The sequence below is a fragment of the Dermacentor andersoni genome, chromosome 8 (assembly GCF_023375885.2).
Source record: "Dermacentor andersoni chromosome 8, qqDerAnde1_hic_scaffold, whole genome shotgun sequence".
Taxonomy (NCBI): Eukaryota; Metazoa; Arthropoda; class Arachnida; order Ixodida; family Ixodidae; genus Dermacentor; species Dermacentor andersoni.
In genome coordinates this window covers 21,361,120-21,380,979 of record NC_092821.1, presented here as the reverse complement: position 1 = coordinate 21,380,979, position 19,860 = coordinate 21,361,120, and the positions used below count along the sequence as shown (strand labels likewise).

The following is a 19,860-nucleotide window of genomic DNA, read 5'->3' as shown; positions in this document are numbered from 1 at the left end:
TCCTACCTACGACCTTCGCGTTATTAGCACGACGCTCTAACCGACTGAGCTAGCAGGCCGATTTTTTTTTTATTCGCTGATTGGTACATCACGTGCAAAGAACAACAGAACAAAACACATTTACAGAAAAAATGGCACTGAAAAATGTTGAAAAACGTCAAACACGCTTTGTTTGACGTGGGGATGGTTATAATGACATGAGGTCATTCAGAACGGGTAGCCATTCCGGCTGTTCTTCACCAGCGCAATATACATCCCTGGTGTGAGCTTTACTTTCTATAAAGTATTCTCTGGCTGGGCGTGCGTTTACATCCGCATGCCTCACCGCCATACGCGTCTTCCAAATTGCGTGCATACTCAACAACATAAACATATCATACGGCATGCCACTTTCACACTGAACCGGCAGAAAACGAATACCGTATGGTGTTATAGGGAGGTCTTTCTTTAAAGTTCGCTGAAGGATGTCCCAATGAAATACGGCATCCCAACACTCCAAAAAGATGTGATCAATACTTTCCGGCTTACGGCACAAGGGGCAATTAGTACTCCACGGAACAAATAGGCCCTTTTCCTCTAGCCTTGGTTTCACGGGCAACGTACCAGTATGTAGCTGAAAAAAAAGGTCTTGGCTGATGGCCGTACTACCATTCTTTTGATTCTTTTAAGGACATCTTTTCCGGGCCCGATTGCATACATGGTGCGATACAAGGGTTCTGGCATCATTACGTCGATAAGATCTTTACAGAGCCGTTTTTTGTTAACTTCGCACAAGTACTGCAGAGAAAAACGAACCTTTAATATACTGAACGCCGATACTACTTCGCGCAGATAACCACGTATACCCATTCGCCCTGCACAAGAAGTCGATACAATGAATTCAGGTAAATAACAGCATAGTCTAACTTGTAACATGGTGCGCAGGAATGGATGACTCTGATCTCGTACAAAAGTAAACCTCGACACCATCTGTCTTAAAAACAAATGGGCCAATCCCAGCCCACCAGCTCTCACTGATCGAAAAAGATTTGTACGACTCGTGCGTTCCCATTGGGATCCCCAAACAAAAGTGGCAAAGATTCTGTGTATCTTCTGAATGTTTAGCCTATGCATGCACAGCACCTGAAGCACGTACCAAACTTTCGCTGATAAAAAGATATTGCAGACTGTTGACCGGGCGAATATCGAGAAGTTTTTCCCTCCCCACTTATTTACTTTCTCTCTCAGCATTTCTGTTTGGCCCTTCCAATATTCATCTGGATCTTTATATCCCTCTAGTGGCACCCCTAGATACTTTGTGGGTACGTCCCTCCATTTCACATTTTCGAAAAAATCTGCCATTCCCTCCCAGGTGCCATGCCACAGACCTACACATTTATCCCAGTTTATTGCACTACCGGACCACTTGCAGTACTTGTCGACTACTCTCACAGCTTCGCTAATACTTTCTCTGTTTTCACAGAAAACAGCAATGTCATCAGCATAAGACAATAATTTGACCTCCGCCATCATAAGCTTAAAACCATGTACTTTGTTATTGTGAATTATGCTCAAACAAAAGGGCTCTAAGTAAATAGCAAACAATAAAGGAGAAATTGAACACCCCTGGCGAACGTTCCTGGCAATATGAATGTTTTCAGTGACTTCTTTGTTAATGACAATATTAGCCTCACAATTTTTGTATGACATTTTCACACCTTCTAAAATAACATTCCCGACATTTACATGTTCCAATACTGTAAAAAGTACGTCATGCACTACACGATCGAAAGCCTTTTCGAGGTCTAATTTTAACATCGCGATTTTCCTGTCCCATGCATCACAGCATTCTAGGATGCTCCTCGCTGTGTGAATGTTCGTTCCTATTGTTCTGCCCTTTATGCCGCACGTTTGGTGAGGTCCTACGATTAGTTGTATTACAGTCTGCAGTCTTTTGGCTAGCACCTTCATGAAGACCTTATAATCTACATTGGTGAGGCTTATAGGACGATAAGCACTCACCGATAAAACCTTCACTGGATCATCACTTTTGGGTACCAGTACAATATGCGACCTTCTAAAGGATGGTGGTGCATCTTTTATTTCGTACGCCTCAGCGAAGAGCCGCAAAAGAGCCTTCGAGAGGTCATGCTTAAACGCCTTATAAAAAGCAGCACCAAGTCCGTCTCGACCCGGCGTTTTCCCTTCACTTAGATCGTCTATTGCTCTTTCTATTTCGGTTAAGCCAATTGGCATTTCAAGGCGTACTTTGGTTTCGTTATCTAATGTAGGCATTGGTGTCAAAAATTCACCGTGTAAAGAGGCCTCACTTTTACCGCTGCATCCCAGCAATCCTTTGTAATATTCGACAAACGCTTGTTGGATCATCAATTTGTCCCTTGTAATCTCTTCACCGTACGTTACCTGCGTTATTTCCTTACGTGAAGCGTACCGCTTCTTCTCGCTCAAGGATCGTTTCGTCGGTGTTTCGCCGAGCCAGAGGTGTTCTGCGCGTGCGCGTATAACTGCACCTCTGTATTTTTCTATATCCATTATTTCAAGCTGATTCCTTATTTTTCTTATTTCTTCATTGAAAGTGCCTGGCTGCGCGCTCTCGACTGTCAACAAGAATTCCAGCTGACACTGTAGTTCCCTTTCTTTTCTTTTTTCATTCTGGTGTAAAATGGAAGATCTCTCGATAGCGCTAATTTTTACTTCTTCCTTAAACCGCTCCCATGCGTCAACAAATCTCCCCGACTCAAACAAGTGCAATTTTTCTATAAGTACTTTCACATTGTCTACAAAGACTTTATCGTTAAGTAATTTGTTATTGAGTTTCCACAACTTCCACGAAAAACCTGACCTACTTTTTTTTACGCCTATTGAAAACATCACGACACTGTGGTCAGTAAACGCTACCGGCTTAACCTCATAACTGTTGCAAAGTGGTACAAGCGCGTCTGCCACGTACGCTCTGTCTAAACGGGAGTGGCAATCACGTTGGAAATGTGTATAGACAGTGCCACTTCCTTTTTGCAGTACATTTCCAACATCATCTAGTCCACACTCCTGCATAATCGTAGATAAAAACAAAGCACTTTGATCCCGAACTGGCAATCCCTTGCTCCTATCTTCCTTCAGGCATACACAGTTAAAATCACCGAGAAGAATCACTTTTCTTTCACATTTTAAATATGTTTCAACCGTTGCAAAAAACTTGAGACGATCTTTAACGCTATTTGGTGCATATACGCAAATGACGCGCCATTTCTGAAACAAGAACAGAAAATCACAAAATACAATTCGGCCGTCTTCACTAGAATAAACATTTTCTTCCACAAGACCTAAAGAACTACGCAAAAAAATGGCACAGCCTCCAGAAGTGCCAAGGGAGTGACATACGCAAACGTTATACAAATACCTAAAAGGTTCGACCATGCGATCCGTTTGCTCCTGACTTTCAACCTTGGTCTCCTGAACAGCTATCAAGTCAAGGTCATACTCGCGGAAGAGACGACTGACCTGATATTGCCTTCGTCTAGACCGTAGTCCACGAACGTTCAATGTGGCAACCCGTAACGCGGTTCTAGATTGCGAAGTCCGCGCGCCAGTAGGAACGGGTCGCACGGTTCCTACCTCACACATAGGCCTGGCGTCGCCTGTGCAAAACCTTGAAGGACTTGCGGGTATACACGCACACGGCGTGCACCCGCCACGCACGTCACATGATGCTGAAGCCATTCTAGCCGTGTCCTTTTCCGTCTATGGTTTTAAGGCCCTTGGTTGAAGCACAACCCTCGTTGCTACGAGGGTGGCTTCCGCGGCGGTCGGGTGCCCGCTCCGATGTTGGGTGTGGGCTTGGTGCTGATTCGCCTGCCCGTGGCCACCTTCGTCGCCGGCTCACTCCCTGCCCCCTTGCCTAGTCGGCCGCCGTCAGGAGCGACCTCTTCAATCGGTCGCTTTGGAGTTGCGCCACTTACGTCTGCACTCACGACGTCCATGTCTTCTGGCTGGCTGTTTGACGCGGTGGTATTCTTTCCTTCGTCTCTGTTGTTTTCGTCCACTGGAGCATCGTTGACCGCTTTGGTTGGCTCGATAGAATGCCCGACCTCTTCCGCACGTTCCACATTCTTTTCTGTCTCCGTCGACAATTTAGAAAGGGGCGTGTACATGGGCTCCTGCATTCTGCTGCTGGCTGCTTCCTTTGCGTCAACTTGGTCCATGATGTGCTCCGAGACACGGTCGGCTGTAACCGTACCTGCCACTTTAGCATATGTCTGAGTGCATTCGTTGTCTTCATGACCATAGCGCCTGCACTGACCGCACCGCGGTATTCGACAGTCACGTCTAATATGCCCCGTTCGGCGACACCGTAGGCACAGTGGCGCTCGGCCTGGCACAACCAGAAGTGTTGTCATGCCACCCACTCGAAGCTGATGTGGTAGGTCCTCGACAGTAACTCCGGTTTCCAGTTCCAGTGCCACGGTACGAGTCGAAGTTCCTTTGTCCGTGATACCATGGACGCGCCATCGCTCCTTCGATACTTGTGTCACCTTCCCGTAGGCCGCAAACGCGGTGCGTACATCTTCATCCGGTACATAATGCAAAAGCCAATGTAGCTTTAGCCGAACATCTTGCTTATTTGGGTCGATAACGAGGCATCGCCTCTCCTTTATCTTGACGTCACCAACCGCGAGCATATTCTTCATTCCTTCTGCTGTGCTCAAGGTCACCGCCCATACGTGGTTCATCTGGAAAGCCCCCAAAGCAAGCACCTCGGGCAGCATTCCCAGACGAACCATCGTGTCACGGACATCTTCCACACGATAAGGTCTTGCCCTGATATCTCCGTGTAGAAAAACAGTATTTGTAATACACGCACCTTTAGGTAACTGTGGCAGAACGACTTCATATCCTTGGTTTTATTCAGCAAAAAACCTGTTTCCACGACCCATATGGGCCGCTGTATCCGCTCCATCGGAGCTCATGGTGACACAACTTTTCGCTAGCGCGTCCGGAAGTGGAATCGAGCTAGCAGGCCGAGTGAGAGCTATGGCGCGGCCAACCAAAAGACAAGGGCGAGTCATTTTCCGTGGGCGTAGGCGGCGACGGCGAAAAGAGAGGGATGCGTACGTGGATCACGTAAGAAAATAAAATGTAAAAAATAAGGAAAGTAGCGGTCGGGATATGCATAAAAAGAAACATCGTGGCCTGCGCAGGGATCCTGCCTACGACCTTCGCTTTATTAGCACGACGCTCTAACCGACTGAACTAGCAGGCCGAGTGAGAGCTATGGCGCGGCCAACCAAAAGACAAGGGCGAGTCATTTTCCGTGCGCGTAGGCAGCGACGGCGAAGGGAGAGGGATGCGTACGTGGATCACGTAAGAAAATAAAATGTAAAAAATAACGAAGGTAGCCGTCGGGATATGCATAAAAAGAAACATCGTGGCCTGCACAGGGATCCTACCTACGACATTGGCGTTATTAGTACGACGCTCTAACCGACTGAACTAGCAGGCCGAGAGAGAGCTATGGCGCGGCCAACTAAAAGACAAGGGCGAGTCATTTTCCGGACGCGTAGGCGGCGACGGCGAACAGAGAGGGATGCGTACGTGGATCACGTAAGAAAATAAAATGTAAAAAATAAGGAAGGTAGCGGTCGGGATATGCATGAAAAGAAACATCGTGGCCTGCGCAGGGATCCTGCCTACGACCTTCGCGTTATTAGCACGACGCTCTAACCAACTGAGGTAGCAGGCCGAGTGAATGCTATGGCGCGGCCAACGAAAAGAAAAGGGCGAGTCATTTTCCGTGCGCGTAGGCGGCGACGGCGAAGAGAGAGTGATGCGTACGTGGATCACGTAGAAAATAAAATGAAAAAAATAAAGAAGGTAGCCGTCCGGTTATGCATAAAAAGAAACATCGTGGCCTGCGCAGGGATCGAACCTACGACCTTCGCGTTATTAGCACGACGCTCTAACCAACTGAGCTAGCAGGCCGAGTAAGAGTATGGCGCAGCACACCAAAAGACAAGGGCGAGTCATTTTCCGGTCGCGTAGGCGGCGACGGCGAACAGAGAGGGATGCGTATACGTGGATCACGTAAGAAAATAAAATGTAAAAAATAAGGAAGGTAGCGGTCGGGATATGCATGAAAAGAAACATCGTGGCCTGCGCAGGGATCCTGCCTACGACCTTCGCGTTATTAGCACGACGCTCTAACGAACTGAGCTAGCAGGCTTTTTTTTTTCTTTATTACCGGTTTTGCAACAACAATACACTTATAACACATGAAAAGTCAAGACGGGGTTACAATACAATTTGTCAACACATTGAGAGGAAAGCCATCAGTCGTCTTCTGACTGACGTTGTCACTTAAAATTCCTTTAGTGTGACTAAGGTTTCTACCCTGGCTACCCAGGGAGAAAGACATTCTTTTGTTTTTTCCACTTCTACTAACCGAGCAATGCTCTCTCTAAAGTACAGCCTTGCTGGTCTTGCATCCGGTTCACAGTAGAAGCCAGTCATTCTTGAGCGCCATATACTGTGCAGGCCTGTCAGCATGATTAGATCGAAAGGTACACCTTCTTCGTTGTCTGTCGCAAGGTACCTAATTCCATGCGTGTCTAGTGGGAATTCTTTTTTGATTGTCCTCTGCAACACATCCCAGAAGAACACCGCTTCTCAACAGTGAAGGAAAACGTGGTCGATCGTTTGCGGCTTTTTGCAAATAATGCAGTGAGACCCCCATGGCATATAAAACCCACGCTCCTCTACGAAGGTTCTTACAGGGAGAGTTCCGGTATGCAGTTTGAAAAAGAAAGTTTTTGCACTTGGTGCTACTTGCATTCTTTTAACCCGTTTGAGTACGTTCTGACCCAGGCCTGCACTGTATATCACCCTGTACAACGGGATTGGCAACACTATATCACATAAATCTTTATACAGTTTCCTCTTTTTAACGGAATATAAATAATCATTAGAAAAACGCACACTCAAAAATCGCACACTCGCTACTACTTCCCGAAAATAACCTTGTGCCGTCCCCGTCAGGACTTGCGTGCTAATAACATATTCAGGTAGCAGTCGCCCTAATCTGGCCTGGCACACCGTTTGCAGAAATGGGTCGCTGACCTCGCGAAAAAAGAAAAATCTATTAGCTAATTGTTTGACAAAAAGGTGTGCCAGTCCAAGTCCCCCACACTTCACAGTCCTGAACAAATTTGTGCGACTGCACCTTTCCCACGTCGATCCCCACACAAAGGTCGCAAAAACCCTATGAAGTTTCTGCACATTTATGCTAGAACAGTGCATCACTTGTATCACATACCATAGCTTAGCCACAAAAAACGTGTTACACACGGTTGCCCTCGCAAACATAGAGAGATAATTCGCCCTCCAAGCATTCGCCTTTTCACGTAAGAGTTCTGCTTTTTGCTGCCAGTAGTCATTATTATTTTTGTAGAACTCAAGTGGCACACCAAGGTACTTCACAGGCGCTTTCTGCCATACAACATTGGCAAAAATGCCCGGGGTGAACGGCCACACGCCGTGCCAAAATCCCAGACACTTTCCCCAGTTTACTCGGCTCCCTGTAACGTCGCTGAAAAATTTAACACTTCGAATGGTTTCTTCAATGCCTTCGTAGTCAATACAACATACCGCCACATCATCGGCATATGCGAACAGTTTTACCTCTGAAGATTGTGAACGAAAACCATGGATAGAATTATTTTCAATTATTGACAAACATAATGTTTCAATATATATACAAAACAAAAGTGGACTGATGGGACAGCCTTGACGCACGGAACGCTGCACTTTAATGGGGGCCCCCAATTCTTTGTTAATAATTAGTCTGGTAGAGCAGTTCCGATACGCCAGAGCTACACCATCCGTGATGACGGATCCGACATTAATGTGTTCCAACACTGCAAACAAAATAGCATGCGTTACGCAATCAAATGCCTTCTCCAGATCCAATTGAAGTATGGCCACACACGCTTCAATGGAGTCACAACATTCAAGAACTGAGTGCATCTTGTGAACATTTGTCGCAATAGTGCGACCCTTAATTCCACACGTTTGGTGTGGGCCGACTATGTCTTTAACAACCGACTGAAGTCTAGCTGCTAAGACTTTCATTAGTATCTTATAGTCTACATTTGTGAGTGCTATTGGTCTGTGTGATGTTACACTTTTCAACTTATCTACATCCTCTGTCTTCGGAATCAACACAGTGTGTGATTGACCGAAAGATGGCGGTAACGCCTTACCATCGTACGCTTCGTTAAATATTGCTACAAGTACTGCTGACAATTCCTATTTAAACCGATTGTACCACAGAGCGCAAAGCCCATCAGGGCCCGGTGACTTGCCAGGATTCAAACTGTCAATTGCGCGTTCCACTTCAAAAACAGTTATCGGCGTTTCTAATGCTACTTTTCTTTCTTCAGTCAGTTGAGGCATTCTTTTCAAGAAGTTCGTCTTAAACCGTTCTAGGTCCACCTGCCTAAATGCGAACAGATTTTCGTAGTGTTCAAAAAACGCACGTGCGATACTGTCATTATCTGTAACTTCGTTACCACCCACCTCGATCACGTCAATATGATTACGTCGAGCGTGCGATTTTTCCAGTCCGAGCGCCCTTCTTGTGGGCGCCTCCCCTATCGCAAAGGATTCGGCTCGAGCACGAACTATCGCTCCGCGATAGCGTTCCTCATCATGCAGTTCAAGTTTCTGTTTAATATTCCGTATGTCGCTTTTGTATTCTCCCGGTTCTTGGCACTCCAGTTCTGTCAGCTTTTCCAAGATTATTCGCAGTTCCTTCTCTTTCTTTTTTGTTTCATGCATTATTGCTACGGAACGATCGATGGCTTTCATTTTAATGCACTGTTTAAACACTTCCCATCGATCTTTTAATTCACCCTCGCCGCTCATTAGAATTTTTTTGATGCAGTCCGATACATATTCTCCGAAACTTTCGTCAGTAGTTAAGTTTGAATTCATTTTCCACAGCTCCCAAGAGAAGCTGCCACCTTTTTTCTTCCTTCCTAAGTCACATTTACCCAGACAATGATCAGTGAAGGAAATAGGATATACACTGTAACTATTACACATTGGTATTGCTTGAAGCGACAAGTAAATACGATCTAAGCGCGCATGGCTGTTTCCTTGATAGTGCGTGAAACGCACATCTCGCGTCCCTATCATACATTCCGCCACATCCGCAAATTCGCATTCAGTAATTATCTCGTTCAAAACATCCCTACTTTTATCGCTCCTTAAACCTCTATTAGACCGATCTCGGGCATTGAGAACACAAATAAAATCACCTAACAGCACCATCTCCTTTTCAGAAGATATATACTCTTTTAACATGGAAAAAAACAAAGCCCGTTCCTCCAACGCATTTGGTGCATAAATACATATCGCCCGCCATTCAATTCTATGCAAAGCAAAATCACAGAAAACTAATCTACCAGTTGGACATGAATAAAAACCTTTCACCGTTATACCGGGTAATTCTCTAACAAACAGCACGCAGCCCGCCGACGTCCCTAAGGCGTGGCTCACTACCGCGTAGTAGCGTTGCGTAAAGCGCTGAACCATACTGCGGGTCTTTTCATCACCATCTACTTTTGTCTCTTGCACGGCTAACACGTCAAGGTCATAGTCCACCAGCAGCCTACACACTTGGCTCTGTTTTCGCTTGGCGGCCAGACCTCGAACGTTTAGCGTGGCCAATCTAAGCGACGGCTTGGGAGCCATGATTATAGGTCTAGTGAAAAGTTTTGGCCCGGAGCATGGTGTTTACCTTTAGCGCCTAGCACACAGCTAGACGCCCCCGGAGCCGCCCGGTGGACCGGTACCACTGGAGAGCGGTGGCGGCTTCTTCTCGGACTTCTTGTCTGCGTTAGCGGTGTTCGGTCGTGCCTTGTAGCTGCTGCGCCTGCCCGTTGGCGTCTTCGAAGGCGGCCCGTCTTCCCCACTTCCTTGGTTCGCTGCGCTGCTGTCTGCAGCCTTCTCAAGAGGCCGTTTGACCGAGGCTCCGACATTGCTGCTCATAGGGTCGTTCTGCGCCGACTGGTCCTCAGCTGTCTTCATTTGCTCGCTAGCTTCCGTTAGGCTGCTCTTGCTTTCTTCCTTGGTCTCTTCTGCTGGCTTTTTTGCCACACCTTCAGTAGAGTTTTCCTTGTCCGGTGGTGTCCCCGCGCCCACATCAGGTGCAAGCACACCGCCTACAGCACATGGGGTTGCCTGGTCTCCTGCCCCTATCGCCGCGTCTTCGGCCTCGGCCGCGTCCATTACCAACCTTGCTGTGTCATTGCCTTCGGCTGGCCCAGTCATAGAGGCGTATGTACGTACGCACTGGTCCTCGGCGTGTCCAAACCGACGGCATTGCGAGCACCGGGGAACCTTGCAGTCTCGTCGTACATGACCAGTGTCTTGACAGCGCAAGCACTGCATTGGCCTGCCAGGAACGACGACTAGGGCCAGCTCACCGGCGACCATAATTTGGTGCGGGAGATCTTCCACCTTCACGCCGCTGTTGAGCTTGAGCAAGACGGACCGGGTCGTCGTCCCCTTGTCGTTGATACCCTGAACGCGCCATTGCTCTCGGGTGACTTGTACGGCTTTACCGAAAGCCGCCAATGCCGTTCTTACATCTTCATCGGCCACACCATGTATTAACCAATGAAGACGCAGCCGCACCTGCTGATCCTGAGGGTCGACCACGATGCAGTGCCGCCCCTTTACCTTCAGCTCCTTGACTTCCAGCATCCTTATCGTAGCGTCCGCGGTGTTCATGGTCACAGCCCAGACGTGGTTAATCTGGTAGGCCCCGAGGGCAAGCACTTCCGGCAGCAAACCAGTTGGGCCAAATGCGTCCCGGAAATCTTCTACTTTGTAGGGTCTAGCTCGCACGTCGCCGTGCAAAAACACGGTGTTTAGCACGACGCGCCCCTTTGGCAATGGAGGCAAAATAATCTGATAGCCTGCGTCGTCATCGCTGTTCCACCTGTTTCCGCGGCCAAAAAAAGGCCGCTGTCGCCGCTCCACTGGAGCTCATGATTCGCCGTCCGTCACGCTCGTTGGCCGGAAGTAGAATCAACTGTGCTAGCAGGCCGAGTTGGAGCTATGGCGCGGCCAACCAAAAGACAAGGGCGAGTCATTTTCCGTGCGCGTAGGCGGCGACGGCGAAGAGAGAGGGATGCGTACGTGGATCACGTAAGAAAATAAAATGTAAAAAATAAGGAAGGTAGCGGTCGGGATATGCATAAAATGAAACGTCGTGGCCTGCGCAGGGATCCTGCCTACGACCTTCGCGTTGTTAGCACGACGCTCTAACCGACTGAACTAGCAGGCCGAGTGAGAGCTATGGCGCGGCCAACCAAAAGACAAGGGCGAGTCATTTTCCGTGCGCGTAGGCGGCGACGGCGAAGAGAAAGGGATGCGTACGTGGATCACGTAAGAAAATAAAATGTAAAAAATAAGGAAGGTTTGCGGTCGGGATATGCATAAAAAGAAACATCGTGGCCTGCGCAGGGATCCTACCTACGACATTGGCGTTATTAGGACGACGATCTAACCGACCGAGCTGGCAGGCCGAGTGAGAGCTATGGCGCGGCCAACCAAAAGACAAGGGTGCGTCATTTTCCGGTCGCGTCGGCGGCGACGGCGAAGAGAGAGGGATGCGTACGTGGATAATAAAATGTAAAAAATAAGGAAGGTAGCGGTCGGGATATGCATAAAAAGAAACATCGTGGCCTGCGCAGGGATCCTGCCTACGACATTCGCGTTATTAGCACGACGCTCTAACCGACTGAACTAGCAGGCCGAGTGAGAGCTATGGCGCGGCCAACCAAAAGACAAGGGCGAGTCATTTTCCGGGCGCGTAGGCAGCGACGGTGAAGAGAGAGGGATGCGTACGTGGATCACGTAAGAAAATAAAATGTAAAAAATAAGGAAGGTAGCCTTCGGGATATGCATAAAAAGAAGCATCGTGGCCTGCACAGGGATCCTACCTACGACATTGGCGTTATTAGCACGACTCTCTAACCGACTGAACTAGCAGGCCGAGTGAGAGCTATGGCGCGGCCAACCAATAGACAAGGGCGAGTCATCTTCCGTGCGCGTAGGCGGCGACGGCGAAGAGAGAGGGATGCGTACGTGGATCACGTAAGGAAATAAAATGTAAAAAATAAGGAAGGTAGCGGTCGGGATATGCATGAAAAGAAACATCGTGGCCTGCGAAGAGATCCTGCCTACGACCTTCGCGTTATTAGCACGACGCTCTAACCAACTGAGGTGGCAGGCCGAGTGAATGCTATGGCGCGGCCAACGAAAAGAAAAGGGCGAGTCATTTTGCGTGCGCGTAGGCGGCGACGGCGAAGAGAGAGGGATGCGTACGTGGATCACGTAGAAAATAAAATGAAAAAAATAAAGAAGGTAGCCGTCGGGTTATGCATAAAAAGAAACATCGTGGCCTGCGCAGGGATCCTCCCTACGACCTTCGCGTTATTAGCACGAAGCTCTAACCGACTGAGCTAGCAGGCCGAGTGAGAGCTATGGCGCGGCCAACCAAAAGACAAGGGCGAGTCATTTTGCGTGCGCGTAGGCGGCGACGGCGAAGAGAGAGGGATGCGTACGTGGATAATAAAATGTAAAAAATAAGGAAGGTAGCGGTCGGGATATGCATAAAAAGAAACATCGTGGCCTGCGCAGGGATCCTGCCTACGACCTTCGCGTTATTAGCACGACGCTCTAACCGACTGAACTAGCAGGCCGAGTGAGAGCTATGGCGCGGCAAACCAAAAGAGAAGGGCGAGTCATTTTCCGTTCGCGTAGGCGGCGACGGCGAAGAGAAAGGGATGCGTACGTGGATCACGTAAGAAAATAAAATGTAAAAAATAAGGAAGGTTTGCGGTCGGGATATGCATAAAAAGAAACATCGTGGCCTGCGCAGGGATCCTACCTACGACATTGGCGTTATTAGCACGACGCTCTAACCGACTGAGCTAGCAGGCCGAGTGAGAGCTATGGCGCGGCCAACCAAAAGACAAGGGCGAGTCATTTTCCGTTCGCGTAGGCGGCGACGGCGAAGAGAAAGGGATGCGTACGTGGATCACGTAAGAAAATAAAATGTAAAAAATAAGGAAGGTTTGCGGTCGGGATATGCATAAAAAGAAACATCGTGGCCTGCGCAGGGATCCTACCTACGACATTGGCGTTATTAGCACGACGCTCTAACCGACCGAGCTGGCAGGCCGAGTGAGAGCTATGGCGCGGCCAACCAAAAGACAAGGGTGCGTCATTTTCCGGTCGCGTGGGCGGCGACGGCGAAGAGAGAGGGATGCGTACGTGGATAATAAAATGTAAAAAAGAAGGAAGGTAGCGGTCGGGATATGCATAAAAAGAAACATCGTGGCCTGCGCAGGGATCCTGCCTACGACCTTCGCGTTATTAGCACGACGCTCTAACCGACTGAACTAGCAGGCCGAGTGAGAGCTATGGCGCGGCCAACCAAAAGACAAGCGCGAGTCATTTTCCGGGCGCGTAGGCAGCGACGGCGAAGAGAGAGGGATGCGTACATGGATCACGTAAGAAAATAAAATGTAAAAAATAAGGAAGGTAGCCGTCGGGATATGCATAAAAAGAAACATCGTGGCCTGCACAGGGATCCTACCTATGACATTGGCGTTATTAGCACGACGCTCTAACCGACTGAACTAGCAGGCCGAGTGAGAGCTATGGCGCGGCCAACCAATAGACAAGGGCGAGTCATCTTCCGTGCGCGTAGGCGGCGACGGCGAAGAGAGAGGGATGCGTACGTGGATCACGTAAGGAAATAAAATGTAAAAAATAAGGAAGGTAGCGGTCGGGATATGCATGAAAAGAAACATCGTGGCCTGCGAAGAGATCCTGCCTACGACCTTCGCGTTATTAGCACGACGCTCTAACCAACTGAGGTGGCAGGCCGAGTGAATGCTATGGCGCGGCCAACGAAAAGAAAAGGGCGAGTCATTTTCCGTGCGCGTAGGCGGCGACGGCGAAGAGAGAGGGATGCGTACGTGGATCACGTAGAAAATAAAATGAAAAAAATAAAGAAGGTAGCCGTCGGGTTATGCATAAAAAGAAACATCGTGGCCTGCGCAGGGATCCTCCCTACGACCTTCGCGTTATTAGCACGAAGCTCTAACCGACTGAGCTAGCAGGCCGAGTGAGAGCTATGGCGCGGCCAACCAAAAGACAAGGGTGAGTCATTTTGCGTGCGCGTAGGCGGCGACGGCGAAGAGAGAGGGATGCGTACGTGGATAATAAAATGTAAAAAATAAGGAAGGTAGCGGTCGCGATATGCAAAAAAAGAAACATCGTGGCCTGCGCAGGGATCCTGCCTACGACCTTCGCGTTATTAGCACGACGCTCTAACCGACTGAACTAGCAGGCCGAGTGAGAGCTATGGCGCGGCCAACCAAAAGAGAAGGGCTAGTCATTTTCCGGGCGCGTAGGCAGCGACGGAGAAGAGAGAGGGATGCGTACGTGGATCACGTAAGAAAATAAAATGTAAAAAATAAAGAAGGTAGCCGTCGGGATATGCATAAAAAGAAACATCGTGGCCTGCACAGGGATCCTACCTACCACATTGGCGTTATTAGCACGACGCTCTAACCGACTGAGTTAGCAGGCCGAGTGAGAGCTATGGCGCGGCCAACCAAAAGACAAGGGCGAGTCATTTTCCGTGCGCGTAGGCGGCGACGGCGAAGAGAGAGGGATGCGTACGTGGATCACGTAAAAAAATAAAATGTAAAAAATAAGGAAGGTAGCGGTCGGGATATGCATAAAATTAAACATCGTGGCCTGCGCAGGGATCCTGCCTACGACCTTCGCGTTGTTAGCACGACGCTCTAACCGACTGAACTAGCAGGCCGCGTGAGAGCTATGGCGCGGCCAACCAAAAGACAAGGGCGAGTCATTTTCCGTGCGCGTAGGCGGCGACGGCGAAAAGAGAGGGATGAGTACGTGGGTCACGTAAGAAAATAAAATATAAAAAATAAAGAAGGTAGCTTTCGGGACATGCATAAAAAGAAACATCGTGGCGTGCGCAGGGATCCTACCTACGATTTTCGCGTTATTAGCACGACGCTCTAACCGACTGAGCTAGCAGACCGAGTGAGAGCTATGGCGCGGCCAACCAAAAGACAAGGGTGAGTCATTTTCCGTGCGCGTAGGCGGCGACGGCGAAGAGAAAGGGATGCGTACGTGGATCACGTAAGAAAATAAAATGTAAAAAATAAGGAAGGTTTGCGGTCGGGATATGCATAAAAAGAAACATCGTGGCCTGCGCAGGGATCCTGCCTACGACCTTCGCGTTGTTAGCACGACGCTCTAACCGACTGAACTAGCAGGCCGAGTGAGAGCTATGGCGCGGCCAACCAAAAGACAAGGGCGAGTCATTTTCCGTGCGCGTAGGCGGCGACGGCGAAAAGAGAGGGATGAGTACGTGGGTCACGTAAGAAAATAAAATATAAAAAATAAAGAAGGTAGCTTTCGGGACATGCATAAAAAGAAACATCGTGGCGTGCGCAGGGATCCTACCTACGACTTTCGCGTTATTAGCACGACGCTCTAACCGACTGAGCTAGCAGACCGAGTGAGAGCTATGGCGCGGCCAACCAAAAGACAAGGGTGAGTCATTTTCCGTGCGCGTAGGCGGCGACGGCGAAGAGAAAGGGATGCGTACGTGGATCACGTAAGAAAATAAAATGTAAAAAATAAGGAAGGTTTGCGGTCGGGATATGCATAAAAAGAAACATCGTGGCCTGCGCAGGGATCCTACCTACGACATTGGCGTTATTAGCACGACGCTCTAACCGACCGAGCTGGCAGGCCGAGTGAGAGCTATGGCGCGGCCAACCAAAAGACAAGGGTGCGTCATTTTCCGGTCGCGTAGGCGGCGACGGCGAAGAGAGAGGGATGCGTACGTGGATAATAAAATGTAAAAAATAAGGAAGGTAGCGGTCGGGATATGCATAAAAAGAAACATCGTGGCCTGCGCAGGGATCCTGCCTACGACCTTCGCGTTATTAGCACGACGCTCTAACCGACTGAACTAGCAGGCCGAGTGAGAGCTATGGCGCGGCCAACCAAAAGACAAGGGCGAGTCATTTTCCGGGCGCGTAGGCAGCGACGGCGAAGAGAGAGGGATGCGTACGTGGATCACGTAAGAAAATAAAATGTAAAAAATAAGGAAGGTAGCCGTCGGGATATGCATGAAAAGAAACATCGTGGCCTGCGAAGAGATCCTGCCTACGACCTTCGCGTTATTAGCACGACGCTCTAACCAACTGAGGTGGCAGGCCGAGTGAATGCTATGGCGCGGCCAACGAAAAGAAAAGGGCGAGTCATTTTCCGTGCGCGTAGGCGGCGACGGCGAAGAGAGAGGGATGCGTACGTGGATCACGTAGAAAATAAAATGAAAAAAATAAAGAAGGTAGCCGTCGGGTTATGCATAAAAAGAAACATCGTGGCCTGCGCAGGGATCCTCCCTACGACCTTCGCGTTATTAGCACGAAGCTCTAAGCGACTGAGCTAGCAGGCCGAGTGAGAGCTATGGCGCGGCCAACCAAAAGACAAGGGCGAGTCATTTTGCGTGCGCGTAGGCGGCGACGGCGAAGAGAGAGGGATGCGTACGTGGATAATAAAATGTAAAAAATAAAGAAGGTAGCCGTCGGGATATGCATAACAAGAAACATCGTGGCCTGCACAGGGATCCTACCTACGACATTGGCGTTATTAGCACGACGCTCTAACCGACTGAACTAGCAGGCCGAGTGAGAGCTATGGCGCGGCCAACCAATAGACAAAGGCGAGTCATTTTCCGTGCGCGTAGGCGGCGACGGCGAAGAGAGAGGGATGCGTACGTGGATCACGTAAGAAAATGTAAAAAATAAGGAAGGTAGCGGTCGGGATATGCATGAAAAGAAACATCGTGGCCTGCGCAGAGATCCTGCCTACGACCTTCGCGTTATTAGCACGACGCTCTAACCGACTGAGCTAGCAGGCCGAGTGAGAGCTATGGCGCGGCCAACCAAAAGACAAGGGCGAGTCATTTTGCGTGCGCGTAGGCGGCGACGGCGAAGAGAGAGGGATGCGTACGTGGATCACGTAAGAAAATAAAATGCAAGAAAATAGGGAAGGTAGCCATCGGGATATGCATAAAAAGAAACATCGTGGCCTGCGCAGGGATCCTACCTACGACATTGGCGTTATTAGCACGACGCTCTAACCGACCGAGCTGGCAGGCCGAGTGAGAGCTATGGCGCGGCCAACCAAAAGACAAGGGTGCGTCATTTTCCGGTCGCGTAGGCAGCGACGGCGAAGAGAGAGGGATGCGTACGTGGATCACGTAAGAAAATAAAATGTAAAAAATAAAGAAGGTAGCCGTCGGGATATGCATAACAAGAAACATCGTGGCCTGCACAGGGATCCTACCTACGACATTGGCGTTATTAGCACGACGCTCTAACCGACTGAACTAGCAGGCCGAGTGAGAGCTATGGCGCGGCCAACCAATAGACAAAGGCGAGTCATTTTCCGTGCGCGTAGGCGGCGACGGCGAAGAGAGAGGGATGCGTACGTGGATCACGTAAGAAAATAAAATGTAAAAAATAAGGAAGGTAGCGGTCGGGATATGCATGAAAAGAAACATCGTGACCTGCGCAGAGATCCTGCCTACGACCTTCGCGTTATTAACACGACGCTCTAACCGACTGAGCTAGCAGGCCGAGTGAGAGCTATGGCGCGGCCAACCAAAAGACAAGGGCGAGTCATTTTCCGTTCGCGTAGGCGGCGACGGCGAAGAGAAAGGGATGCGTACGTGGATCACGTAAGAAAATAAAATGTAAAAAATAAGGAAGGTTTGCGGTCGGGATATGCATAAAAAGAAACATCGTGGCCTGCGCAGGGATCCTACCTACGACATTGGCGTTATTAGCACGACGCTCTAACCGACCGAGCTGGCAGGCCGAGTGAGAGCTATGGCGCGGCCAACCAAAAGACAAGGGTGCGTCATTTTCCGGTCGCGTGGGCGGCGACGGCGAAGAGAGAGGGATGCGTACGTGGATAATAAAATGTAAAAAAGAAGGAAGGTAGCGGTCGGGATATGCATAAAAAGAAACATCGTGGCCTGCGCAGGGATCCTGCCTACGACCTTCGCGTTATTAGCACGACGCTCTAACCGACTGAACTAGCAGGCCGAGTGAGAGCTATGGCGCGGCCAACCAAAAGACAAGCGCGAATCATTTTCCGGGCGCGTAGGCAGCGACGGCGAAGAGAGAGGGATGCGTACATGGATCACGTAAGAAAATAAAATGTAAAAAATAAGGAAGGTAGCCGTCGGGATATGCATAAAAAGAAACATCGTGGCCTGCACAGGGATCCTACCTATGACATTGGCGTTATTAGCACGACGCTCTAACCGACTGAACTAGCAGGCCGAGTGAGAGCTATGGCGCGGCCAACCAATAGACAAGGGCGAGTCATCTTCCGTGCGCGTAGGCGGCGACGGCGAAGAGAGAGGGATGCGTACGTGGATCACGTAAGGAAATAAAATGTAAAAAATAAGGAAGGTAGCGGTCGGGATATGCATGAAAAGAAACATCGTGGCCTGCGAAGAGATCCTGCCTACGACCTTCGCGTTATTAGCACGACGCTCTAACCAACTGAGGTGGCAGGCCGAGTGAATGCTATGGCGCGGCCAACGAAAAGAAAAGGGCGAGTCATTTTCCGTGCGCGTAGGCGGCGACGGCGAAGAGAGAGGGATGCGTACGTGGATCACGTAGAAAATAAAATGAAAAAAATAAAGAAGGTAGCCGTCGGGTTATGCATAAAAAGAAACATCGTGGCCTGCGCAGGGATCCTCCCTACGACCTTCGCGTTATTAGCACGAAGCTCTAACCGACTGAGCTAGCAGGCCGAGTGAGAGCTATGGCGCGGCCAACCAAAAGACAAGGGTGAGTCATTTTGCGTGCGCGTAGGCGGCGACGGCGAAGAGAGAGGGATGCGTACGTGGATAATAAAATGTAAAAAATAAGGAAGGTAGCGGTCGCGATATGCAAAAAAAGAAACATCGTGGCCTGCGCAGGGATCCTGCCTACGACCTTCGCGTTATTAGCACGACGCTCTAACCGACTGAACTAGCAGGCCGAGTGAGAGCTATGGCGCGGCCAACCAAAAGAGAAGGGCTAGTCATTTTCCGGGCGCGTAGGCAGCGACGGCGAAGAGAGAGGGATGCGTACGTGGATCACGTAAGAAAATAAAATGTAAAAAATAAAGAAGGTAGCCGTCGGGATATGCATAAAAAGAAACATCGTGGCCTGCACAGGGATCCTACCTACCACATTGGCGTTATTAGCACGACGCTCTAACCGACTGAGTTAGCAGGCCGAGTGAGAGCTATGGCGCGGCCAACCAAAAGACAAGGGCGAGTCATTTTCCGTGCGCGTAGGCGGCGACGGCGAAGAGAGAGGGATGCGTACGTGGATCACGTAAAAAAATAAAATGTAAAAAATAAGGAAGGTAGCGGTCGGGATATGCATAAAATTAAACATCGTGGCCTGCGCAGGGATCCTGCCTACGACCTTCGCGTTGTTAGCACGACGCTCTAACCGACTGAACTAGCAGGCCGCGTGAGAGCTATGGCGCGGCCAACCAAAAGACAAGGGCGAGTCATTTTCCGTGCGCGTAGGCGGCGACGGCGAAAAGAGAGGGATGAGTACGTGGGTCACGTAAGAAAATAAAATATAAAAAATAAAGAAGGTAGCTTTCGGGACATGCATAAAAAGAAACATCGTGGCGTGCGCAGGGATCCTACCTACG

General features: G+C 49.5%; 4 non-coding genes and 1 pseudogene across 4 annotated transcripts; all 5 read right to left on the bottom strand.

Annotated features, from left to right (window-relative positions):
* Positions 1 to 187: 187 nt before the first annotated feature.
* LOC126526583 (uncharacterized) lies at positions 188 to 1,230 on the bottom strand (annotated as a pseudogene).
* Positions 1,231 to 5,905: 4,675 nt separating this feature from the next.
* TRNAI-AAU (transfer RNA isoleucine (anticodon AAU)) lies at positions 5,906 to 5,979 on the bottom strand. The gene has a single exon. It is a non-coding gene; the product is annotated as a tRNA-Ile (tRNA).
* Positions 5,980 to 12,466: 6,487 nt separating this feature from the next.
* TRNAI-AAU (transfer RNA isoleucine (anticodon AAU)) lies at positions 12,467 to 12,540 on the bottom strand. The gene has a single exon. It is a non-coding gene; the product is annotated as a tRNA-Ile (tRNA).
* A 1,587-nt stretch (positions 12,541 to 14,127) lies between these two features.
* On the bottom strand, positions 14,128 to 14,201 carry TRNAI-AAU (transfer RNA isoleucine (anticodon AAU)). The gene has a single exon. It is a non-coding gene; the product is annotated as a tRNA-Ile (tRNA).
* Positions 14,202 to 18,884: 4,683 nt separating this feature from the next.
* On the bottom strand, positions 18,885 to 18,958 carry TRNAI-AAU (transfer RNA isoleucine (anticodon AAU)). Its single transcript has one exon. It is a non-coding gene; the product is annotated as a tRNA-Ile (tRNA).
* Between the last annotated feature and the right edge of the window lie 902 nt (positions 18,959 to 19,860).